Source organism: Pleurodeles waltl, chromosome 5 (genome assembly GCF_031143425.1).
Source record: "Pleurodeles waltl isolate 20211129_DDA chromosome 5, aPleWal1.hap1.20221129, whole genome shotgun sequence".
Classification (NCBI taxonomy): Eukaryota; Metazoa; Chordata; class Amphibia; order Caudata; family Salamandridae; genus Pleurodeles; species Pleurodeles waltl.
Window position 1 is genome coordinate 1,612,039,382 of NC_090444.1, and position 27,552 is coordinate 1,612,066,933.

Genomic DNA, 27,552 nt, shown 5'->3' on the forward strand with positions numbered 1-27,552 from the left:
GAGACCCACCAGGAACAGGATGGCGGTAGGGGGTGTCAGAATCCCCATGGCGGCTGAGCGCGCTCCGCCGCCATGGAGGATTCTGCAGGGCAGCGGAAAGTCGGCGGTACACCGCCGACTTTCCGTTTCTGGCCGCGGATGAACCGCCGCGGTCAGAATGCCCAGCGGTGCACCGCCAGCCTGTTGGCGGTGCTACCGCGGTCATTCGCCCTGGTGGTTTTTACCGCCAGGGTTAGAATGACCCCCTATGTTCTTTTATAGATTTCTCTTTAGAAAACCGGTTAATTAACAATTCATCACTACTCTTCTGATTCACCTTTTGTGGTGAATTATCAATCACTCTGATAGAATATTCCCTTTTGGGAAATATCTGACAAGTGGCTGCTTTTTCAATTGCATGTTTCAAGAGTGTAACAGCTGCCTCAGTCTCTTAACAATTTCCCATAGGGATACTCCATTTCAAATTTACAGGGTGTGGTGGCTTTGCACAGGTAAAATGCTATTCCCTGCAGTAGGTTTACGAAATAATTCTGTTAAGCTTCCTTTTTTAACCTAATTTTAGTTTTAGGTAAAATAACTCCTTACTGCTGCTATTACGAGAGAACTATATATTGAAGTCATTTTGACTGATTATTTTAATACAATATAATACTTTTTTTTGTAACTTCCATGACATATGAAAAACAAATCATCAAGGTAGAACAACCAGATGACTTTGTTTTGTGTGTACTCATTAAACACAAGGGCCCATGGTACCCGCTAAGCTTACCAGCCCACAAGCAGTTTCACATAGCTTTGAGAAAATCAGTTTCCTATTGCAGGACCCTTTACATTCTTATGTAGTTTATCCTGGAAAATTAATATCTTGTTACTGAGACAAAACTCAGTTGTTGTTTGTAACATTAGTGTATAATCATTTGTAATGGTATAATCTTAAGAAGTGCTGCCACACTTTAACCCAGTCTTTATGTCTCGCACCTGAGCGCAATGATTTAACATCGAAAGTGAGCATAAAATATTCATCTTTCCAGTCAATCCTAAATAATTTTGTTACAAAATCTTTGGGATTCCTTACATAAGAGGGAAAGATTATTCACCAAAGACAACAAAAAATTGCCTCTATAGATACATTTCCAAGAAGACCCCTTTGAGTTGAACTAAGCGGTCTTCTCCGTTGTATAGTGCAATGTTTATTCATCTTAGGTAATAAATGAAAGCATGATATGATGGGAAAACCCTGATTAAGAAAACTTACTCTTCCAATTCAAGACATTTTGGCCCTCATTATGATCGTGGTGGTGTGGGCCGCCATGCCGGAGGTGGTGGGAAATCCCGCCATCCAGCATGGCGGCCCAGAACGCCACATAATGAAGCCTGGGAGGGCCTCCAATTACGGCCCTCCTCCACCGCCAGGCTGCCTCCGGCAGGCAGCCTGTCAGTGGACGGCATCATTATCTGACAGGGCAGTGCTGCTGCCCCTCGGATAATGATCCCATTTCCCCCAGCCTTTCCCTGGCGGGTTTCCCTGCCAGGGAAAGGCTGCCGGAAGGGGTGCTCTGGGGCCCTCCTGAGGGCCCCTGCACTGCCCATGCACTTGGCATGGGCAGTGCAGGGGCCCCTGTGCAGTGCCCCATCGCGCAGGTCACTGCCCTATTTACGGGCAGTGATCTGCGCGACGGGTGCAGCTCCACCTGCCGCACAGAGGCATGGAGCCGCCGGCAATGTCCCGGCCAGGCATTCCGCTGGCCCGGCAGAATGTTTATAATACCGCAGGGTCCCAGGGGGGCTGGCGGTCAATAGAAAGACCGCCAGCATGAATGCGGCGGTGTGAACCGCCGTGTTCATAATGAGGGCCTTTATCTCCAATCAAGTAACACATCATGGAATGTTCTTTGAACGTCATCATAGTCCATTTGATAATCTGTGTAGCATTTGCTCATGCTGAGTTGTCTAAAGCTTCATATATATATATATATATATATATATATACACGTCATGTGGCCAGAGAACCATATTTCTGCCTTTATCAGATAGTTTAATCACCACCTGATCCAATTGTTACACAGATTTAAGAGCCTTCTTTTATACTTTCGATATGTTTCTCAGGAAACAAATATGTACTTTTCTGCTAATAGCTTTTAAGATTCCTGTATAGAACCTTGTGGAATGTATATATGCAGTTGTAAGGCATGGCAGGAAGAAACTGAGATTTCATCTTGAAACCGCTGTTGCTACTTAGTGGGTATACTTTACACTGATTGATCTAATTCTCTGTTTTTGTCAATTCAAGTGTCTACATCACAGTCTAATGAAGCCAGAGATTCTAATACCTTAGTATCACTCATCAGTAAATTACTAGGGAATTATTTTGTCCTATACATCTTTGTATCTTAGGAATATGAAAGCATCTAAAAATGTTTTAGTAAAGTTAAAGGAACATTCTGGACAGGGGAATAGACCTAATTCAAGCGCTTGTTTTCAGCCTTAGATAATACGTAAACCAAGTTAATTACCATCAATAATTCTTCAATCGTGTTCGTATTCAATCGGCTGTCGTTTGTTTGGATGGAGTCGCCTTATTTACACGTGTTTGAATGTGTCCCTGTTCTCATTTTACACTATCCTCTCCTCTGTCCCTTCTATTTTTCTTTCTTCTCCCACCTTTTGGATAGCCTTATTGCCCCTGCACCTGTGTTGGCTTTTTTGCCAATCTTTATAGGCAAAACTCCTCTCAATAGTGCCTTTTTATTTTGATGTTATGGTATTTTATATTATGCAGATTTGTAGAGTGCGCTATCACCCGGGAGGCATCCTGGTGCTAAGGAGGTGTGAGTTTAGCCAAACCTAGGGCCTAGTGGGGCTAATCAAAAAGCCAGGTGTTCAACTTCTTGTGGAATTCAAGAAGTGGGTAGTGACAGGTCCTTCCACTCTTTAGGAGCAATACAGAAGAAGGCTTGATCGCCGAATCAGATTTTCCATATGCATGCGATGTGTGCAGGTAGAAGCCCTGACGATCGGAAGTGTGTGGAAGGTTTGTGAAAGCAGATTGTTGAGGTACCTTGTTGTAATGTAGTGCTTTGAAAGTGTGAGTGAAGAGTTCAAATTGTGCTTGTGTTTGGGGACGCAGCAGAACTCCATCAGGTGTGGTGTGGTTTGATGTGAGTGTGGCATGGAAGGCTGAAATGATTCTGAATGGTCTGCAGCCTTCTGGTGAGTTTTTTGTTGATCTGGCTACTGAAGGTGTTCCCGTAGTCGAGCTTGCTTGTGGCCATGGTGTGTGTGATGTGTTTTTTTTTTGTGCTAATTGGGAGCCATTTAAAAATCTTCGTCATCTTCAGGGTACAGAAGCATGAGGGAGTGATGGCATTTACGTGGGAGGACATGACATGTTTGCAATCATAACGATCCTGAGCTTTCTTTTGTGGGTGGTATGGGTGAGTGGTGGTTCTAGCTCTAGTAGTGAAGTGCTATAGTGAAGTGCTCTTCCCGGAGGAACACAATTTTGGTCTTGTTAGCATTTACCTTCAGACAGTTGGTCTTTATCCAGTCGGCGATTACAGTAATGCAGGCATTGAACTTGATTAGCGTACTCAATTCTTGAAATGAGGGAGAGAATAAGTTTCATGTCATCGGTATAGGTGGGGACATTGATATTTTGGGAGCAGATGGTACTGGCAAGAGGGATCGTGTTTATGTTGAAGAGGGTCGATGCTCAAGGACGGTCCTTGATGAACTCTGCAGATGAGGTTGCAGGCGTGCTCGCTGTGCTACCAGATTCAAGCTAGCCTAGACGGACTGGCTTGGTCCTTCCACTCAGGACAAAGTAGATCTATCAGAGTGCGTCTCCTTGGATTCCAATGTCATGTAGGCGTTGGATGAGTAAGGGGTTGGAGACGGTGTCAACCGCTGCAGAGAAGTCCAGGAGAACGAAGGATGCAATGTGTCCTCTGTCCAGTGTCATCCAGCGGTGGTGATGAGGGCAGCTTCATGCTGATTTTGGGTCTGAAACCAGACTGAGTGGTGTCAAGAGAGTTAGTGGTTGTTGAGGTGTTCGGTGAGGCTTCTGTTGGTGATGATTTTCTCTAAGTCCTTGGCTGGGAATGGTAGCAGGGAGATTGGTCTGTAGTTGTCAAGCATTAAAAGGTCCGCAGGGGATTTCTTCAGCTGTGGGAAACTGCTTGTTTCAAATCCTCTTGGAAGATTTCAGAAGGGTTAGAGGTATTTAGAAAGGGTGTGAGCATGTTGCTGATGAGATGCAGTCTGCTAGCATACATGTGGTGGTGGCAGGGGTCCAATAGGGCCTTTGACTGGGTGGATTTCATGGTGATGATGATTCATGTGGTTAGCACTTGGTCTTTGGATAAAATCTGGAGACATTTTTCAAGGTGTCTTGGATCCGGTTGCGGGTTGGAGTTGCGTAAATGGTAGTGAGTTTGTTGCTGAAGAATTGAGTGAGAGTGTTCCAGAGGTGGTGTGAGGAGGTGATTGAGCTGGAGGCAGCCACAGTGGCAAATATTTTATTTACTTCTGTTTGTGCTGGCATCAATGCGGTCTGTCAGAGTGGCACGTTTGGTGGTAGCATCTCAGGGTGGATTTGAAAATGCTCCTGTTTGCAGTGTCCTGACTCATTCTCCATTTGTGTTCCCGTTGTTTGCAGTGGCGTTTCAGTAGTCTGAGTTCCTCCATATACCAATTGGCCGGGAGTCTAGATCTTGTTGTATCTTATGTTTGAGGGGTACCAGGAAGTTGGTGCAGGAGGTGATCAAATTGTTCAAATTCTTGATGGCTTTGGGGAGGTTGTTGCTGTATTCCGGTTGGTGAATGTTGAGAGTGGTATCAATAACACTTGTCAGTGATGCTCTTCCATTTTCAGCAGGCTGGTCTGGTGGTGGTATGTATGCGTTGGACCAGGACAGGGATGCTGAATCCGACGAGGACATGGTCTTACTAGGAGACTGGTGTGGGCTTGTTGACTCTGATGTTGTCAAAGGTGGTAAGAATAGGGTCCAGGAAATGTCCGGTGAGGTGGATAGATATTTTTCCCCGTTGGGTAAAACCCAGGTTTCCAAGGTGTTCGATGAGCACTTTTGGGTTGGGTCTAGCATAGTCTTCCAGGTGGAAGTTCAGATCTCCGAGCAGGATGTAATTGCTGGCATTGAGGGCAAATGGTGTGATGAAGTCGGTAAAGGTGTTGGGGAAGTTGTTGCATGGTCCTGGGGGTCTGAAGATGAGTGTTGCTTAGGGTAATGTTGGCTGTGTCATGGAGCTTGAATGACAGGTATTCCATGTTGGTGAATGACGTGTTCCTGGAGGAGATGCAACTGATGTCAGTCTTGTGGATGATGGCAATTAAGCCTCCGGGCTTGTGATATCTGTCTAGCCTGGTAATCTTGTAGACTAGGGAGATGTCTGTGGCAATATCAGGTGCCGTTGTGGGATTCAGCCAGGTTTCTGTGAGGAAAAGTAGGTCTGGGCATAATTGTGCAGCAGTCCCAGATCTCTGTGGAATGTTTGGTGAGCGGGTGTTGAGGAGCGTGCATGCGAGTGCGTGGTATTGTGTGGGTAAATGCATGACTGCGTGACTGTGAGAGAGTGGGGTGTGGGGTGTTGGGTGTTGTTTGTACGGGTGTGATGAGTTTCGGGTGTGGTAAAGTGCATGAAAGCTTGCAGCAAGTGCAAGAGAACTCTCCCTCTGTGTTTTGTGGTGTGATGAGGCAGCAGCATGGGAAGCTGGGGTTGAGGGTGCCAAGGGTAGCAGAGGGCTAGTGGCGAAAGAGGGGGACTACCCAAGGTTTCTGGTACTGGGCGCGTCACAGATGCTGACAGGCACTGACTGGCTTGCCTTTGGTATGCCGGTGGGACACCCAATGTGTGCGCCCGTGCTGCGGACGCTTTTAAGTAGGTCCTGGGTTGGAGAGGAGTAATTTCACTTTCTGTGCAGATGGATGATGGGAAATTTCAGTGATGTCCCTTCTTGTTCAGATGGTTGATAGAAATGAGTCCTTTTGCTTGGCCTCTTCTTTTAAAGACAGTGTTGGAGGGAAATCCAGCAATGTTACTTCTTGTGCAGATGAATGATGGGATATCCAGTGATTTTATTCCCTCTGCATATAAATGACGGGCAATACAGGGATGTCACATCCTGTGCAGATGGATGATGGAAAAATCAGCTGATGCTATTTTTGTGTTTTTGGAGTCAGAGTCTGAGTCAGTCAGAACTGTAGTTCACTGAGTACCCCTTTTGTTTTCTCAAACTTTGGCCTTCAGCTGCTTCTTTTAAAGAATACTTCCTGATAAGTAATAATTTGTGTCTCTCTGAGATTTCTTTTTTATGACGAGATAAACAAACATACAGAGGTCAGCCCTCTTCATCTATTGTTCTGCCCCGTTCATAATTTGCTTCCTGCCACCACAGCATAGAGTAGCATTATGTTAGCCTACTTTGTCCATTGAATGTGTTGCACTCTGAGTGGCAGCATTTTTTCCTCTTCACATGCGCACAGCCTCCTGAAAAGGAGTGCAGTTAAGTGCCAGGGCTGCTGTGCCATTCATTTATTTTTACATTTTTTCCAAAGCTGTATTTTCGTTTTGTTTAAGTTTGTTACAAATACAAATAATTGCACACTTGCAAATGCCTGATGTAGGGAAGTGTCCTTTTTGGCTAGTCACCGCCACATTTTTTGCTCCACATGATGGTGGTTATGACTCTAAAGTGCAATAGAACCTGCTAACCAGGCCCCGGTGCCAGTGCTCTCTTCCTAAATCAGTAAATGTGAATTGGTATCCCCAATTGGCAAGTACTTTAAGCCCCTTATAAGTCCCTAGCATATGGTACCAGTGGCTCCCAGGGCATGGGTGTTAAAGGGATCACAAGGGCCTGAAGCACTGTGCCACTCTGAGTGACCCAAATACATTTCTGACAGCAGGCCTGCCATTGCAGTCTGCAGGAGCAGTGCCAACTTCTCAAACTCAACTATGCTCAAACCATGTGTGGCATAACCAAAACACTATCTTTAATATATGTCAGTCACCCCTAAGGAAGGCCTCCTGAGCCCAGACAGCAGGGTGCATTATATTAAAGGTGCGGACATATAAATACACGCTTACATGTCCCTATAGTGTCCTGTTCCATTGAAGGCTATTGTTAGAAATGGGGTCTTTGGTTGGCAGTCAGGTTACCCCCAGTCCAAGCAAGGACCCTCACTCTAGTCAGGGTAAAGGAGACTCACCCTCAGTTAACCCCCGCTCACCCCCTTGATACCTTGGCACGAGCAGGCAGGCTTACCTTCAGAAGCAATGTGTAAAGTATTTGTACCAACACACACAGTAACTCAATGAAAACACTACAAAATGACACAACACTGGTTTAGAAAACTAAAGAATATTTATCTAAACAAAACAAGATCAAAACGACAAAAGTCCAACATACACAAGTAAAATTATGAATTTTTAAAGAATAAGAGTCTCAAATCCCTTAGAAAACAGTGAGAAAACTGTTAGTGTGAAAAGTACATGGGTTGCATCAAAATAACACTGCACAGGCGAGTGTGTGTTGGAAAAAGCCAACGATGCGTCGATTTCTCACCCGCAAGCGAGACCGTGTGTCGTTCCTCCTCCGCTAGGGTCGGCGGGTGTTGTTTTTCCTCTCCGCAAGAAATCAATGCGTCGATCCAGACAGGCACCTCGGGTCCGGGCAGGCTTTGCGTTGTTTTTCCGCACCCAGCGAGGTTTGCGTCGAAAATCCGGTTTCACAGTATCAGAAAACAGCGCTGTGTTGGTTTCAACATTAACATCCTCTATCAGCAGGTTTTGCACGTCGTTTCTCCAGCCTAGTTGCGTCGATCTTCCAGCCGCAATGCAGGTGGAGCGTAGATTTTAGCCGCGAGGCCGGTGGCGCATCGTTTCTCAGCCGCGTCTCAGAAGGTCATCAAAACTTTCTCTGCACTGTGGTCTGAGCGTGGATTTTCAGTCTTGGTCTGCCAGCTTCACCTTTCAAGGGCCTAGGAACTGGATAGGGCACCACTTGACATGGCAGGAGTCTCAGTTGAGAGTCCAGGTGGTGGCAGGGGAAGTCTTTGATTGCCCTGAGACTTCCACAACAGGAGGCAAGCTCAGGTCAAGCCCTTGGAGATTCTTCCTAAGCAGGAATGCACAACAAAGTCCAGTCTTTGTCCCCTTTCACGGGCAGAAGCAGCAACTGAAGGATAGCTCCACAAAGCACAGTCACAGGCAGGGCAGCACTTCTCTTCAGCTTTTCTCCTTGGCAGAGGTTCCTCTTGACATCCAGAAGTGATCTGATTTTCAGGGTTTTGTGTGCCCTTCTTATACCCATTTCTGCCTTTGAAGTAGGCCTTCAAAGGAAAGTCTCTCTTGTTTGTGAGATCCTGCTTTGGCCAGCCAGGGCCCAAACACACACCAGTGGGTTGGAGACTGCATTGTGTGAGGGCAGGCACAGCTCTTTCATGTGTAAGTGACCACTCCTCCCCTCCCTCCTAGCACAGATGGCTCATCAGGAAATGCATGCTACACCCCAGCTCCCTTTGTGTCACTGTCTAGAGAGAGGTGCAAACAACCCAACTGTCAAACTAACCCAGACAGGGAATCCACAAACTGTCAGAGTCACAGAATGGTTTAAGCAATAAAATGCCTACTTTCTAAAAGTGGCATGTTTAAACACACAATCTCAAAACCAACTTTACTAAAAGATGTATTTTTAAATTGTGAGTTCAGAGACCCCAAACTACAAATGTCTATCTGCTCCCAAAGGGAATCTACACTTTCATTTAGTATTAAAGGCAGCCCCCATGTTAACCTATGAGAGAGAGAGGCCTTGCAACAGTGAAAACCTAATTTGGCAGTATTTCACTGTCAAAACATAACATATAGAGCACATTAGTATATGTCCTACCTTAAACATACACTGCACTCTGCCCATGGGGCTACCTAGGGCCTACCTTAGGGGTGTGTTACATGTAAGAAAAAGGAAGTTTTAGGCCTGGCAAGTGGGTACACTTGCCAAGTCGAATTGGCAGTTTACAACTGCACACACAGACGCTGCATTGGCAGGCCAGAGCCATGTTTACAGGGCTTCTAATGTGGGTGGCACAACCAGTGCTGCAGGCCCACTTGTATCATTTGATTTACAGGCATGGGCACCTCTAGTGCATTGTACTAGGGACTTATCAGTAAATCAAATATGCCAATCATGGAAAGCCAACTACATACACATTTTATATAGGAGCACTTGCACTTTAGCACTGGATAGCAGTGGTAAAGTGCCCAGAGTAACAAAAACAGCAAAAACAGAGTTCAGCACACATCAACAACCTGGGAAACAGAGGCAAAAAGTTAGGGGAGACCACGCCAAGGATGCCAAGTCTAACAACTATTATAAGTGAACAAAGGTCTGTAGGATAACATGGGCTGGCACCTGGGCAAACCTGAGGTTGCTAGCTTCATTATGGTACTGCCAAACTGGGTCATGTTTGGTATCCAACATCATGCCTTCTCACCCCTGACACAAATCTCATGTCGCGGGTGATGTGGAGTGGACCCAGAGAGCAACTTTAGAGGTTGCTCAACAAGTTACCCTAGTTTTCCTGTGCTCTGGCTGCCAGCTTGCAGCTGCTGCTGCCAAGACTGGATTCTGACCCCCTGGGCAGAGGCGTGAATGCTTCCAGGAATGAGAACAAAGGCCTAGACACGAAGGAGGTCACACCTTCCTCCCTTCCAGAAAGGCTAGTGAAGTGGCACATCAAGGCGGTGAACTTCAAAGGGCACACCTCTCTGATATGAAATCAGGCGGTCCCCCAATGGAGGACAAAGCCCTCCCCCTGTCCCCAGGCACATTTGCACCTGGGCAGATGGGAAAGTTAGTCAGGAGGCATACACCCCCAGAAGGTTAGCCACACCTCTAGGGTGGGCAGCCTGATTTTAACCCCCAAGGAAGACTTCTTCCATCTTGAAAAGCGGCAGACTAGAGGGTTCTGGGTAGAAAAAGTGCCACAACCCATTGGATGTGTGAGCTCAGGGGCAGATTACCTGCTGGGGCTAGTAGCCTATTGGTTACTTGCACCCACAAACCTAACACCCCTAAATATAGCATTTAAAGAGCACCGGGGCACCAAAACCTCAGCTCTGCAACAATGTGTGATGAAAGGACAAGAGAAGACCCACATCAGCAACAACAAGAACTTGCACAAACCAAAGGTGTGATAACTTGAACCTGTGGCAACCTTTCTGGAACTGCTTTACTGTGGCTTGTCTTGGACCAAAGACCAATTCCCCCAGCACTGGCCGTTGGGTCCTCCAAGGGATTGTCTAAAAACAAATGGTCCAGTGCATTGTGGGAAGTGTAGTCGAGCTCTCCACCATGTTACAGCCAGTTACCTTTTTCCCCAGGTCCTATGGAAGGGGAGATAGCTTCTCCTCCACCTTACCGCTGCCAGTGCTTGGGATGGCAAGGACATTCATCACCACTTTTAATTGACGTTGCAACAAATGGGCACACTCTTCAACACCCGCATCTGAAGTCACCAATGGCTCTGTTGTCAAGTTTTTGCATGTTTCCTCACCTGCACCGTCACAGTGGTAAAGCCATCAACTGCAGCTCTTGTTCAGCACCACAGATAGCCAAGCATACCTTTGGACCCGAGACACCGGAGCTAGATAGTTATTTAGCCTGGTTTATCCTGGTCCAGGGACCCACACAAGCTTAACCTCTCATGGGTTTCCCCAAACTCGACCTGCAAGTGACTGAGTGTCACAAGTACCATTCATCAGCACCCACGGCTCCTGCTTTTCAGCACCAAGGACAGCCAGGACACCTCTGCACCCGGGGCCCATGAGCCAGGTAAAATTGGTCTGACTGTCTTAGCTTGGTCCTGGGACCTTCACAATCTTAACTACAAGTGGGTTCCTCTGAACACACCCCACAAGTGACCGAGTGTCACTAGTGATTTTCCCCATCTACCTCAGTGGCAAAGATTTGACAGCTTGAACTGCATTGAATTATTGTTTCTTATAAGATCCAAAATCCTGGTTATACGTATATGATTTACTTTGTTTTGGTGTCTAAATTAGGAAAGAAATCAACTTTATTCTATCTCTCTCTCATATATATATTTATTACTATGGCCTCTGACTATTTCGTAATGTAAGCTGAAACTAAATTTGTCATCATAATGCTTCATTACAGTCATAGCTTTTTTCTTGACCGATCAATTAAATTACCTATCAGATTACAATCAAATCTAATAAGGAAGCACCCAGAACAGTCACGGAGAAAACCCACTGCACTTGTATGTCCCCACATCAGAGAATTGAAACTTAGTGGATTGACATAGAAAACTGAAAGGCGCTTGGAAGATGCGTGAGCCCTTAGACCCTCTTCTGCTAACATTAAGAAGGAACACTTGTCCCGGTCTGATGCGAAACATACGCTTCCTTCATACTGCATCCATTTGTGGTTATTTCTCAGTTCCAAAAATCACAGCCCTCTTCAGTTCAAGGTATTTAAAATACGGAGCAGTCTGTCCATGGAACCCTGCTGAAAGTGGCCTTTCACGGTTTTCAGAGCCCACTCAAAGCGCATCTGTTTCAGGCAGCGTGATTAGCGTTCGGTGTGTGTGTGTTTAAACCAGAGGATTCACATCTAGAAACGCAGATCTACTGCACAAGGTAAACAACATCGTCTCGATTCAGAGAATACCTGTTTACCATGTCTGGTATTTTTATTTTATTTTAAATTTTAAATAAAACGTTGTGGCGTGATTTCTTCAAAATCCTAGTGGTAGCTGCATTGGCATCACATGCATGTTGGTCCAGGGACATCACAGGAAGTGACATCACATGACCTGTAACTCTGTAGTGAAAGGTGAAGGCTGTAGCAGGTTAAGATAGTAATTGGGAACATTGATATACATCCAGCTCCGATAACTGTACAAATGTCAGACACAGGGCTGCTTTTAAAATACCAGGATCCCACAAATCTTGCAAATACATCAACATATGCAAATCAGCTGGTATCCTTAACTATTCTTAATTATTGCTCCTTATAAATGTTAGGTAATGGAGTCTGTGCTGTGGTCTGCCTTGTCCAGGTCTGATTGGATGGTTTGTCTTCAGGGGGGTTGTAATGTGTCCGGTCTACTGGGGTGTCTGATAGGTAAAGCATAGACTGACCCTTACTGGGTGGGAAGGTCCAGTGCAGAATAGCTGAAAGCCAGTCTACTGCTTTCAGGGCTTGGTGCAGAATTCCGGCCTTATCTGACACCCGCTCAGGGTTAGTAGATGACAAAACAGCTATTCTGGCTGGGATGCCAGGAGAGGGGAATAGTACAATACTCCGAAGAGGTATCGTCGGAGAGGCTAAGGGTGCTGTACTTAAAAGCGATATGCCAGGAGAGGGGAATAATACCACCCTTTGAAGAGGTATACCAGTAGAGGTGAATGGTGCACCTTGGAGAGGTATGTCCAGAGAGGGGAATGTTCTCATACTTTGCAGAGGTATGCCTGGAGAGGGGAATGTTCCCATGCTTTGCAGAGGTATGCTCAGACAGGGTAATGTTCCCATACTTTGAAGCAGTATGCCCGGAGAGGGGAATGTTCCCATACTTTGCAGAGGTATGCCTGGAGAGGGGAATGTTCCCATACTTTGCAGAGGTATGCCTGGAGAGGGGAATGTTCCCATACTTTGAAGCAGTATGCCCGGAGAGGGGAATGTTCCCATACTTTGCAGAGGTATGCCTGGAGAGGGGAATGTTCCCATACTTTGCAGAGGTATGCTCAGACAGGGTAATGTTCCCATACTTTCGAAGCAGTATGCCCGGAGAGGGGAATGTTCCCATACTTTGCAGAGGTATGCCTGGAGAGGGGAATGTTCCCATACTTTGCAGAGGTATGCTCAGACAGGGTAATGTTCCCATACTTTGAAGCAGTATGCCCGGAGAGGGGAATGTTCCCATACTTTGCAGAGGTATGCCTGGAGAGGGGAATGTTCCCATGCTTTGCAGAGGTATGCTCAGACAGGGTAATGTTCCCATACTTTGAAGCAGTATGCCCGGAGAGGGGAATGTTCCCATACTTTGAAGAGGCATAGTCGGAGAGGGGAACCCATACTTTGAAGAGGTATGCTTGGAGAGGGGAATCCATACTTTGCAGAAGTATGCCCGGAGAGGGGAATGTTCCCATACTTTGCAGAGGTATGCTTGGAGAGGGGAATGTTCCCATACTTTGAGGTGGTATGCAGGAGAGGGGAATAGTGCCATAATATTGAGAGGTATTCCAGGAGGGGGAATGGTGCACTTTGAAGAGGTATGTCGTGAAAGGGGAATGGTGTCGCACTTTGAAGAGGTAGGTCAGGAGCGGGAATGGGAGAGGTATGCCAGGAGAGCAGAATGGGGTGATATTTTGCAGAGGTACGGCAGAAGGGGGAAGGGTGTCATTTTGTTTCCTCTCCTGCTCACATAGCTCTTCTTTAGAGCACCATCTCCACCAGGCTGCAGCGTGTAATGGGTGTAATTATAGATCTGCCTGAATACTACTTCTATTTATAGAAAGGCTCCTGTGAATGAAAATGTGCCCGTTTCGCTCTCTGTGTGCGGGGAACTGTTCGGCCCAGCCTTTTCCCACATTTGGCCATTCGTGGAAGTCCTTGCTTGCGGCTACTTATTCCACTCTAAACATAAACTAATCAGACGGCAACATATTGGTTTGCGAAGTCAGGTCTACACCGGGTCTGGGAACTCCTGTTAATTTTATCAACACAGACTTGCCTTGGAGGGACCATTGAGGCATCTGCATGTAGCCATGATAATGCTGATAAAATGTGATGCTAAGGATCTTGCACAGTGCAGAGAACCAGTAGGGCCTCCGGTCAGCAGGCTGGCCTTTCTTTATGGGAAGCCTCCCCGTTGGGTTAAAACCAGGAAGCTACTACCACAACTAAATCCTTTTTTCACTGTACTCTGATTGGGAATAATGATCACAGACAGTCGCACATTTCCTTGCTTGCACTTTGCTCAGCTCACTTTCAAAAGCTGTATTTTTGAAGTGGTGCTTTGTGGCCTTCTTTGATTAGCAATGACTATGTTTGTGCATTACGCATTTGCACATTTTAGGATATCCAACTTCCAGTGTTAAAGGTAGGCAATGATTGTCACCAGACTAGACTGCCCAGGGATTCTTATCTGTATCAAACTCCAGGCTGACATGTCAAGTTACCCCACCCTTCCCCTGAGGAGGTCTGCACAATGTCCATCCTGATCCACTAGTGTATATTTCTGTGTTCATTTTGGCCCGAACAGGCTACTGTGAACTGTATTGTGAGAGTCTCTAGGGTATGCAGTGCTTGGGATAAGGTACCAGATTAACAAAATCTTTTGAGCGCACATGTGTTACTACGATGTTCAGAACTAGCGTTTTCCTTCAGAAATCCCAAATCCGGATTGACAGTAGCAGAATTTCCAGATTGTTTTGGTTGCAGATACTCCTCATAATTACCTCATAAATAACCTCATCTGCAAATGAGGTGGGATTTTACGTAGTTGTACATGTCTTAAGATCGGGAAAAAGCATAGGTTCGGGGAAGGTTGATGGAAGGGTGGGAAATAGCCCTGCTAAATTCTTTTAACCTCCACATATTAGGAAGTTTGTAAGTATTCCTAAGTGATTGCAGAACCTAAGGCCGGACTGGAGAACCAAAAGCAACCCTGGCAAAAATGCTCAACCAGCCCCAATCCCTTCCTCTCCTAGCCCTTTGTATCTCCTTTGCATCCCTCCATTCTTTCTCTCTGTCTCAGAGCTGAGAAGGTGGCAGGCATCAGCAGCAGCCCTGGGCCTTCAAAACTGGCCTCCAGCCCACTGAGGAAAGTCCCAATGAAATAAAAGGCCAGATGGGTCCTGGCAGAATCATTACCATTCGGGAAACATTTTTACTGTGTCTCTTAAAAAAAAATGGGTTTCCATGTTGAAAATTATATGGACCAACAAATTCCCTCTTGGTACAGTGTGTTCTCTACAATGAAATGTTTTATCAGGTGGAAAAAATACAGTCCACTTCCACCCCAAATGCAAGCATAAACTATTGGATTTAACTCAGCTGAAAGTCTTCCACATTAGGATTTATCATACGCATTCAAATTACATTTCCATTTTGTGTATGTGTCATTACTTTGGCAGCAGTGGGTTTTTGTGTCTTTCCACCAAAAAGAGCAGCTGCAATTATAGTAAAAGTATTGAAGTGTAAAGTTGCTCTTTCCTTTATAAATTGGCCCAATGGAGAGTCACAAAATCATTCGATTTGGCCCCCTTCTGTAAAATGCTACTGGGCATCAGACTTATGCCCTGCTTTGCTACATCATCATACTTCATAATGCAAAAAAAAAAATATTAAGCTAGCGGGGATACTCCACGTTGACGGCCATCTCACTGTGGAGGCTGATGGTTACAGGCTTGACAACCTTCTTGTTGATTTGTGTGAAGATTTCGAAAAACTCCAACTATGCTATTTTCAAAGATGAAGTGAATTCGGCATTTCCATCCCCAAGGATCACCACCCCCTTGTTTAAATCCGCTGCCCTTTTCCATTGTTCATGTGCCAACCCGAGAAAAGATATTTGTTCTACCTAGCCTTGTCAATGACTGCTGTGCAACTCCGGGCGAGCTTGTTGTTGTGCTGAAGACTACCAAGGACTTTGATGTTTTAACTGGAGGGCATAATGCCTGTGAGGGCCTGACACGATCGGGGTTTGCTTGCAACTGTGGAAGCTGGCCAAATTAGCAGAGGTAGAAATGGTTAGACATGGAAAAATTGGTGTTTTCACAGAGAACTTAAAGGTGCCCAGCCTAGTCGCGGAGTGATGAACTCTCCTCATAATTTTATATGTGGCACATCATAATTTTTTTATGTCAAGGTAAGCCTTTAAAAATACCTTTGCTAAGTGGATAGTTTAAGGTGCACATTAGGGCGTTGATTGGTGTATGCTGATTGAGTGGGAGTAAAGCAGAAGAAGCTAACAGGAGTAAACTAGTGTACAGCAACAGTTTCCACCGACCTACATGAACAGGAGTAGAAAGTCTCATTAAAAAATTCACTGAGTGCATTCACACCTACCATGAGTTTAATTTCCCTCTTAAATATATATATTTGGACTCCGTGGACGGATCTGCTTAAAAATTGTGAAAAAAACAGTTCATTTACCTCAGGTTCCGCAAACCAAATGTTGTGCATTTCCGTGCATGGGGAACATAAGTTAAGGGGGGAGATGAAAAAGATGTGTTTCAAATGTTAGCGCCCATAGCATATGTTGCTTGCGCCTACATCCAAAATCGCTGAATGGATTTACACTAAACTTGGGCTTTTCTCAAAAAGTATGCTTTCGCTGGTTTCCTATATAGCGGTTCATTTATTTTTGAGATTGAGATGCAAGCCATAAAAAAAGGTGGTAGTTAAAAAGTTCACACTTCTTTATATCTTGTCCGTTTTAACTGCAGAGGATTTCTGAATCTGCTTCTTTGATATCTGCAAATCAAAAAAATGAAAGGAATTTGATTGGACCGGGAAGCCTTTTCACACGTTGTCCCTTTTAGAAACGCGGATCCTATTGCTTGGACTGAATGGCTGCAAGTGAACAGTTTCAGGATAAGGGGTACCATAAAAAATCCTATTTAAAGTGTGTGCGTGTGGTTAACATCCGACTAGGCCTGGGCACCTAATGTTTAGAAGGTTGACAGGCTAAATACCAGGCTGGCGTGCTCCTGCTGTTCATCGTTTCTTACTTCACTGTTTAACACAGCTAGGATCATAGCTGCGGGAATATTGTGTGGTCTTCCTCCTAAGTCAGAGATCTGGGCCGAAAAGATTGAATTATGATTGTTGAAAGGGTTATTGGAGCAAACATTTACCAGGGACCTTCATTTTCTCACAAGCAGGACAAGCCTTCACTCCCCAGCCCCCTCACATTTCAGTCACCAGGTCCTGGGAACTAGATCTCTCTTCAGACTATGTTTTTTTGTGCTGAAGAGAGTTAAAAGGATGGGGAAGAAAATCTGGAAGGAATTAATAGGTGTAGGAAATTAGGTTATTGGGTGAGGAGGTGAAACCCTACTTGGGCAGCAACCACAATTTCTGTCAGGATGAAGTCCCAAACCAAAACCTAAATTAATCTATGCGTAACCCTGTGGTAGCTTGCACAAAAGCATTAAGACTTAACTTAAAAGCAAGGTATAAAGCATTTATGCAGCACTTCAAACAGTAATAAAATGAAAACACAACACAAGAAAAATCCCACACCATTTTAGAAAAATAGAGTAAAAGTTAACAAATTATTTGAGACCAAAGCAGCAAAAAATTAATTAGTAGAATCAGAGCTATGCAGTTTTAAAGTTTTAAGTGAAAACAGTGCTTAGAAGCACAAAGTGCCAACTGTGGTTATCTGGTTGCTCCAGTCCAAGACAAAGTCATGAGTTTATTCCCACCGCCATGGTGCGCAAGCTGCATACAGGGACCAAGTTAGCCCTGCTGAACAAAGTACCTTAAATCTGGGTTGTGGAGTGTTGGAAGATCCTGCATAGAGGATGCATTGTGGAGTAGCAACTCTTATGTGGAGCTGCAAGCGATACATTGCTCTGCGCCAGTTCTGCTTGGACCACATCTGGGTTGGCAGAGTGCCTTCAAGCCCACTTGCAAGGGTCCAGGACTGGGGTGACACGGTTCCCAGCAGACAGAGTCCAGGTGTTGGGTTCAAGGTGGTTGGAGCGTTTTCAGTCCCTGAGGATGCATTGTGCAGTGGCCGTTCTGAGCAGTTGCAGGGCTGCGATAAGAGGTCCTGCACTGGGGAGTTATGACGCAGCGGTGGTTCCGAAGAGTCGCAAGGTCTTGCATTAGGGATGCGTCATGCTGCGCGGTTCTGATGCAGAGCAGATCCAGAAACAGGTCAAGCACCACCGTACCCTACAGCCACCCTGCCGTCACTGGAGCAAAGTCACCCAAGACCAGCTGACCAGCGCCCTTGCCCAGAACCCGCCTAGCGACCCCACCGACCCAGACACCGCCGCCCACAACCTCAGACATTGGATCAACGACTGCGCCAACTCACTCGCACCACTCAAGAAGACCTCCAACAACCAAGCCACCAAGAAAGCCACCTGGTTCACTGAAGAGCTCCAGACCTCCAAGCGTATTTGCCGGAAACTTAAGAATAAATGGCTCACCGAACACACACCTGACAGCCTCACGGCCCACAAAGACGCCACCCGCAGACACCACCAACTAATCAGACTAGCCAAAAGATCCTCCTTCAAAGACCAGCCAGATAACAACGCACACGACAGCAAAGAGCTCTTCAGCATCGTGAAAGAACTCTCCAACCCCAGCATCAACGACATTCCACCCTCACAAGAGCTCTGCGACTCTCTGGCCACTTTCTTCCACCAAAAGATCACCGACATCCACGACAGCTTCAACACCACAGCCACCCCCACCACGCCAGACACCACCCCTACTAACACCACCCGCTCCGATCGCCTAACCTCCTGGGCCAACGTCAGCGACACTGAGACACGCAAATTCATGAATTCCATCCACTCCGGATCACCGTCAGACCCATGCCCCCACCACGTGTACAACAAAGCAGACGCAGCCATCGCTCCCCAACTACGGAAGGTTATCAACATCTCCTTCGAAACAGCAACATTCCCGGAAAGCTGGAAACACGCCGAAATCAATGCCCTCCTTAAGAAGCCCAAAGCAGACCCCCAAGACCTTAAGAACTTCCGACCCATCTCCCTACTCCCGTTCCCTGCGAAGGTCGAGAAAATCGCCAACGCACAACTGACTCGCCACCTTGAAAACAACGACATCCTGGACCCCTCCCAGTCCGGCTTCCGACAAAACCACAGCACCAAGACCGCGCTCCTCGCCGCCACAGACGACATCAGACGCCAAATGGACAACGGCGAAACATCAGCCCTCATCCTCCTGGACCTATCAGCCGCCTTCGACACAGTATGCCATCACACTCTGAGAACCCGCCTCTTCGAAGCCGGAATACAAGAGAAAGCCCTCGAGTGGACTACATCCTTCCTCTCCGACAGAACCCAGAGAGTCCGCCTCCCTCCCTTCCACTCCAAAGCCACCAAAATCATCTGCGGCGTACCCCAGGGCTCATCCCTCAGCCTAACATTATTCAACATCTACATGGCCCCCCTCGCTCAAGTAGCCCGCCAATACAACCTCAACATCCTCTCCTACGCCGACGACACCCAGCTCATCCTCTCCCTCACCAAAGACCCGCACACCGCCAAGTCCATCCTCCACGAGGGAATGCAGGCCGTTGCCGAATGGATGAGAAACAGCCACCTGAAACTGGAGGTCCTCATCCTCTGACCCAACCCCTCCGCCTGGGACGACTCCTGGTGGCCAACATCTCTAGGAACCCCACCAACACCAACCGACCACGAACACAATCTGGGCTTCATCCTCAACTCCTCCATCTCCATGTCAAAACAGGTCAACGCAGTCTCCTCCTCCTGCTACAACACTCACCGCATGCTCCGCAGGATCTACAAGTGGATCCCAACAGACACAAGAAAAACAGTGACACAGGCCCTCGTCAGCAGCAGGCTAGACTACGGCAACGCACTCTACACAGGCATCCCGACAAAACACCTGCAGCGCCTCCAACGCATCCAAAACGCCTCCGACCGATTGATCCTCAACGTACCCCGCTGCAACCACATCACACCCCACCTGAGAGACCTCCACTGGCTCCCCGTTGACAAGAGGATCACTTTCAAGCTCCTCACCCACGCACACAAAGCACTCCACAACACCGGACCTGCTTACCTCAACAACAGACTCAGCTTCTACACCCGCACCCGTCAGCTCTGCTCTGCAGACCTCACACTCGCCACCGTCCCCCGCATCCACTGAAAGACATCCGGCGGCAGATCCTTCTCCTACCTCGCCGCCAAGACATGGAACACTCTCCCAACCAACCTGCGACTCGCCTTCAGAAGACTCCTCAAGACCTGGCTCTTTGACCAGTAGCAGCTCTTATTCCTCCCCCCGGCCCCCCCAGCGCCTTGAAACCCTAACAGGTATGTAGCACGCTCTATAAATATACTGATTGATTGATTGGGAGGTGTTGTATTGCCCTGTGTTGGTTCTGCTTGAACCACAGCTTGGAAGGCATTGCACCTTCAGGACTATTTCCAAGAGTCCAGGACTGGGGTGACTTCACTTGGGGGCAAGGTTTACAGAAGGCAGAGTCAAGGTATTGGGTTCACAGTGATTAGATCTTTTTCCTATCCCTGGGGCTCTGATCAGGAGGCCAGCCAACTAGCCCTTGGAGTCACTGTTCAAGATGCAGGGCCAGTCCTTTTCACTCAGGCAGCAGTGTAGTAGGGCAGCAGAGTAGCAGTTCTTCTTGCAGCAAACCAGCACAGTAGTCCCTCTGTGTCTTCCACAGGTTCAGAGGTGTACTGAAGAGTTGGGTCAGAGGGTGCCAGCTTTAAAGTAGAAGGCCCTGGAGTTTCCACCCCCAGAGGTGTTTAGTATTTCCTGCCCATCTTCCCTGGCCCCAGCTTGTCTGGGGGCACAAAAGACTAGTGTCAAACCCTTTGTAAGTGTGCTCAGGCAGAGCCTTTGTGATAAGCATGTGTGGTAGGTGACAGCTCATTCCCCTCATCAAGTCAGAGATGGCACATCCTGCCAACCTCTATTCCCACTTTGTCTCACTGTCTTGGAGCAATACGCAAAGACCAGTTGCCAGCTACACCTAGTCATATGACCCAGAATACAGCTTGCAGGAACCAAATGGTTGGGACAGGAAAATGGCAACTTTCTAAAAGGGGCATTTTGACAATGGTGACGTCGGATTCAACTTTACCATTAAAGATTGCTTTAAATTCCAATTCTGTAGAGACCAAACTCAACATTCCCATCTGCTCCCAATTGAAAGTTATCACTTATTAAATGTAATTAGATAATCTAATGTTATCCTATGGGACAGGCGGGCCTTGCAGTAGTGAAAAACAAATTTGAGTTTTTCACTGCCAGGACATATAACAGTTAAAAGTTCATATCCAACGTTTCAAATACACAGCACCTTGCCATATGGGCTTAGGGCCTATCCTAGGGGTAAATATATGTATTGCAAAGGAAGGTTTCGGTCTGGCAAAAGGTTTACTTTGCTGGGTCGAAATGGCAGTTTAAAAACTGCACACACAGGCTGAAATTGCACACCTGAAACATGTTTTAAGAGCTTCTTAAGTGGGTGGCACAAAAATGCTGCAGACCCACTAGTAGTATTTCAGTTATAGGCCCTGGGTGCATATAGTACATCTGTGCTAGATACATGCAAGTAAATTAAATGTGCCAGGTGGGTATAAGCCAGTGTTACCGTTTTGTAGGGAGTAAGCAAGTGTACTTTAGTACTGGTTAGCTGTGGAAATTGCACAGAGCCCTAAGGCCAACAAAACTAAGTTCAGCAAAAAAATGGAGGAGTAAGGCAAAACGTTTGGTGGAAGACCACCCTAAGGCTAAGGGGTCTAACAGGTTTACACCCCATCTGGAAATGGGGAGAACTACACATCTTCCTGGGAGTTCTCATCACGAAGGCGGAAGATCCTGAAAAGGCCGTCAGCATTGGTGTGGTCTGACCCAGGACAATGTTCCTCCGTAAAGTCCATTCCCTGTAGATAAATGGACCACCTTAACAGCTTTGATTCTCACCCCTCGTTTGCAGGAGCCATCTGACATGCCTGTAGTCCGTCTGAACCCGGAAGTGAGTACCATACAGGTATGGTCTCAGCTTCATCAGTGCCCAGACCACAGCAAAGGATAGTCTCCTGGCCTAAAGGGGCTGCACCTTGCCCTCACCCACTATGTGGTCAAAATATACCACAGTACCCTGCCATATCTGGCATTTAATGGTCCTAATAGGTCTGCCTGCTGCAGTGCCTGAGGCACCTCTTGGTGGTAATACAAGTACTCCTCCGAGCTGGAGCGGAAGACAGCTATGTCATCTAGGTAGGCGGTACAGAGTGCCTCCTGCCCAGCCAGGACCCTGTTCACCAACCTCTGGAAGGTGGTAGGGGCATCCTTTAAGTCAAAGGGTATCACCCTGAAGTGGAAGTGGCCATCTGGTGTCAAGAATCCATACCTCTCTTTTGCCCCCACAGTCAAAGCAGTCGGCCATTGCCCTGGTGTGAGGTCAAAAGTACTGAGAAATTTGGCAGTGCTCAACCTGTCTGTGAGCTCATGAGGTCGGGAGATGGGGTGAGTGTCAGTCTCGGTGATTGGGTGATTACCTTGGAGTCCATGCTGAATTAGTTGTTGATGGCGCCCAGTTGGGGGGCCTTAGGTACCAGCACTGCTGTGCTGGACTAAGGACTGCTGGAGACCTCAGTCACCCCTAGCGTCAGCATCTTGGAGACCTCCTCCCTGATACTGGCCCTCTACTTATGTGACAACCTGTAAATTTTGTTTCTAACAGGCATACTGTCCCCAATATCAATGACATGGGTACACAAGCGTGTAAGCCCCAGAGGGAGGTGGTGGTGAGGGAGTGTTGCGTAGGCTCTCATTATTGTAATGAGACTACGGTGTGGGAGACTGAGTCCGAGCCACTACAGGTGACACCTGTTGGTCCAATCCGCGTTTTGCTCCAGCTAACTAGCAGTGCCTCATCTCCACCCGAGGGTGGGATGATTGGGCAGCCGAGCGCATGACATAATTGATTTCTCAGGGAAACCATGGTCACTCAGGTCTCATCCGTTTCTCTCAGTTACATTAGTCTCACATACACAATGACAAAATAGAGGCAGTATATGTTTCAATAAGACTTTAATGAAGCAACTGCATCTTAGACAGCAAAGCATGTGCTGCAATAACCAGGACGATACAGCATGACAAGATTACAATTTTGACAAGGAGAGTAAAGCATAGAAATAATGCTACCATATTGTCACTAGAGTCAATAGACTAATTCCTACCTAGGCTATAATAGAGCACATCGTGTTAAGCTCTAATTCTGCCCTTCAGGTTCCCCTGGAAAGATATCATCCCCCATAACTGAGCAAAGGCCTGAAGTCTGCATAAGCAGCTGTAGCGAAGCGTTCAGCAATCAGCATACAGTCGTGGTTCTCTGGCTGGAATCTCCCTCTAATGTGTAAGGGACAGGGAAGTGTTTTTATAATAAACCAGCTGATGTTCTGAGAAAATGTCCCTACGTAAGGATGTGTGTTTTTCTATGAATGTCAGAGACAAAACTTGTACCACGTTCACTGGCAACCTATCTTACTTCAGCCTTGGAAAAAGTATAGAGTAAGGAAGAATGTCTTGTTTGAGAACATAGTGCTGGCCTAGGCAAAAACAGTTAGATAGAAATAAATAAAACAAGACCGTAAAAGTGGCTATTGTAACAATAATAAAACTAAGCCAAATAAAATATATCTAGATTATAGTGCACAGCGGCAGGCCTAGTCTGATAAAATAACGTACATGGAGCTATAACAAAAATGACCACACAACAGGAGAACAGAAAAGTAAATTGCCCCAGTAACTGGTAACAGTCACTCTGCTGTTTTGGGGTCAGAGTAGGGGAGAGGTTATCACCCTCTGCTGACCCATCATGTTCCTGTGTAGACAGCAGGTCAAGGAGAGGCTCACTCTCCTCTTCCACTACGTCATCTGTCACTGAGAGCATGGTAACTTCAGACATCTCAAAATGTGGTTTGAGGCTATTTGTGTGGAGCATGCTTAGGAGGTTTTTAGGTGTCCTGAGGTCCACCAGGTAGGTGGTATCCCTTCCGCTAATTCACTTCATATGTGCCTGTTCAACTATCTTACAGAACTCTGGGGTCTACAGGCTCCATGATCCACACCTTCTTGCTAGGCTGACTCTCCACCAGAATGGCTTTTTAGTCGTACCAGATTTTAATCACTTATTGACTGGCTCAAGGTTATCTTTAGCCTTCTTCCAGAAGTGCTGCATCTGGTTTCAGGGTGTAGTCAATTACATGCTGGCTCTCCAAGGGGGTTTCCTGGAGGCTTGCTCCTACCCCTCTCTCACAGGGCTAAGAAGTCCTGCTAACAGGGTCTCCCTTGAGGAGCTCAAATGGGCTAAATCCAACTCACTTGTGTGGTAACTCCCTGTAGGCAAACAGCAGGTATGGCAAGAGGGCGCCCTACACCTGCCTCATGGACTCAGACAGGCCGATTATTATGCCTTTCAGGGTCTTGTTGATTGTTGGGAGTGATAGGGTGTGGAGAACTTATATGTTACCCCACACTCATCCCAAATGGACTTCATGTATGCTAACGTGAAGTTAGTGTCTCTGTCAGACATTACTTTCATGGGGAGCCCCATGTGGGTAGAAATCCCAGTTAGAGCTCTAGCCACTGAAGTTACAGTCACTGAACTCAGAGGGATGGCCTCTGGGTACCATGTGGTGTGGTCCACCAAAACCAGGATGAACCTGTTGCCAAGGGCTGTCTTGGGGTCCAAGGACCAACAATGTTGATGTCAACTCTCTCAAAGGGAGTGTCAACATCAGGCAAGGGAACCAGGGTAGCTTTCAGCTTTTTCCCTGCTTTCCTGGCAGGGGGGACAGGACAAACAGAACATGTCTGAGCTGTCTTCATCTCGGACCAGTAGAAGTGGGGAACAAGCCTCGTTCTTGTTCTTTCCCAGATGTCCTACCAGGGGTATATTGTGAGCCAACCCCAGTTGGAAGACCCTGCAACACTATAAGACCACCAGCACTCGAGTTGCCCCAGGTCCAAGAACTTTAGGCTCACTGTATAGGTCATTCTCCCAGTAGATCAGGTAATCTCCAGAAGTATGACCTGCTGCCTAGGCCTCAGCTTCTTTCCTCAAGTCCTTTAGAGTGGGGCACTCTTTCTGGGCTTTGAGGAATTCCTTGGTGGACCCACCCTCAACCTGTCATCCAGCAAGCTTAGGCAGATGTCCTAGGGTGGCAATTCCTTTCCCGGTTGGCTCAGGGGCAGCTTCCTTAGGTGCCCCATCAACCTGGACCATGGAAAAATCAAGGGTTGGTTTTCCTGAGCCCCTTGCCGTTTCTTTTCTTGGTAACTGCCTGGGCCATTTTTCGAGGTTCCAAACTTCCTGGACTCCCCACTTGAGCAACCCTGGACCCATTCAGGCAAGCCTAACATCTCCAGGTGTGACCTGAGCTCCACTTCCTTCCAGACAGTGTGCTCTAGGCCATTGCCCAGCAAAGAGTCTACAGGCATGGAAGGGCTCACAGCTATTTTAGGGGACCAAGACATCCCCCCCCCCCCTCCCCATTCAAAGGGAGCCAGAGCCACTGGGTAGCAACTCTTATGGTTGTCTGCGACTATGACCTTGTGGAATGTATTTGGGATGACCACTAAATGACACCTCACTGTAGTCATACTGGCTCCTGTGTCTCTCAGATCCTCCACCCTCTTCCCATTGTGGTGACCCACTGCCGATACTTGGAAGTATTGTAAAGTATATAGGCTTTTGGCACCATATCCTTATTCCTCATGATCACTAATGTAACCTCAGCTCTCTTCCCCCATGCTAACTTGAAATACCTCCTCCCAGAGTGCTGCACTGGCCAGTGCAGGTGTCTGCCCACCGTTGGGGGGGAGGGGCATGACCTCTTGGGACATTTGGTGTCTCCTTTGGAGGGTCCATATTTGTAACAGTCAGTACTTTGGGGGACACACCTCCCTCTCTTGTGATCAAAGAATTCCTTTTTCTAATCAGGTTGGGACTGGTTACTGGTGTTCCCTTGGAAATTATTTTGTGGGCCTTTAGAGAACTCCTTATTTTTCAGTTTTTCTCCCATGTCTTTTTCTGGTGATTTTTCTCTCATCCTGCACCTGCCTGATACCTTTTTGGACCCTCTAGTGCTGTCCCAGAGGTCTACCTCCTTAGCAAGCTCCCTGCGGTCTCTGAGCTACTATCAATTAGGTGCTGGGGCAGCTCTGTAAAACCAATACTAAAAATGTGCTCTCTTAGTATCAGATCAAACAACCTATTAAAATAATCAGCTTTGCTGCTGCCCTTCGAAGCATTCAGTGTCTTGCTGGGGTAATCAAGGAAATCCACCCAAGACTCGTTCTGCATCTTTTGGCTATCCCCGAACCTGATGCAGTACTTCTCTTGGGTGAGTCCAAACTTGGTGACAAGGATGGTTTTGGAATGTACAGTCTATCCTTTTCCCTCAGGCAGCAGAGTAGTAGGGCAGCAGTGTAGCGTCTACAGCAGAGAAGCACAGCAGACCTGAGTCTTCCACAGGTCCAGAGGTATACTGACGAACTGAGCCTCAGGGTCCAGGGTTTATACTTGGTGCCAGCATTGAAGTAGGAAAAGATTCTGGAGATTTCCACCCCCAGATATGATTGGAATGTCTTGCCTATCTGCCCTTGCCCCACCTTGTCTGGGTCGAACCCTTTGTGAGTGTGCTAAGACAGAGCCTTTGTGATGTGCAAGTGTGGTAGGTGACAGCTCCTCCCCTTCATCATGTAAGAGGTGGCCTGTCCTGCCAGTACTTATTCCCCCTTTGTTTCACCTTCTGTGAGTAATATACAAAGACCAGCTGGCATCTACACCTAGTCATGTGACCAAGGATACAGGCTGCAGGCGCCAAATCGTTGGGACGAAATAATGGCAACTTTCTAAAAGTGGCATTTTCACAATGGTGACTTAAAGTATGACTTTACCTTTAAAGGGGGTTTTCCATTAAAATTATTTAGACACCAAACTTGAAATTCCTACCTGCTCCCAATTGAAAGTTATCTCTTATTAAATGTAATATTGTAACCCAATTGTTATCCTATGGGAGAGGCGGGCCTTGCAGTAGTAAAAAACAAATGTAAGAGTTTTTTACTACCAGGACTTGCAAAAGTTAAAAGTCCATGCCCAACTTTTTGAATACAGTGCACCCTGCTATGTGGGCTGTTTAGGCCTGACCTAAGGGTGATGTATACAAATGAGAAAAGAAGGTTTAGGCCTAGGAAAAGGTTTACTGTGCCTGGTCGAAACGACAGTTTAAAAATGGCACACATGGGCTGCAATGGCAGACCAGAGGGCTTTTTAATGAGCTATTTCAGAGGATGGCACAATATGTCCTGCAGGCCCACTAGTAGCATTTAATTCACAGGCCCTGGGTACATGTAGTACCACTATAGTAGGGATTTACAAGTAAATTAAATGTGCCAATTGGGTGTAAGCCAATGTTACCATTTTGTAGGGAGTTAGCACACACATTTTAACACTGTGTACCAGTGGTAAGGTGCACATTACTAAAGCCAATGAAAACAAGAGTAAGGTAAAAGGTTTGGGAGGAGACCATCCAGAGGCTGACAGGTCTAACAATAGGTTTCAAAATCATCAACACCCACTGCTTAGTTTGTCCTAAAACTATGGGCACCCACCTCTAAGAAATCAAAATGTCACTGGAGTTGGAAAGTGTAAGAGAAGAAGAGAAGGCCTGTTTGCTGCATGTTGCCTAGGAAAGGGCAGAGACTTTCCTGCTGTCCCTTGTATTCAG

General features: G+C 46.8%; 1 protein-coding gene across 5 annotated transcripts in view; it reads left to right on the forward strand.

Moving 5' to 3' along the window:
* The window catches only part of LPIN1 (lipin 1), a 311,768-nt gene that overhangs the window by 184,231 nt on the left and 99,985 nt on the right, over positions 1 to 27,552 (forward strand). The gene's annotated exons all lie outside the window — the stretch shown is intronic.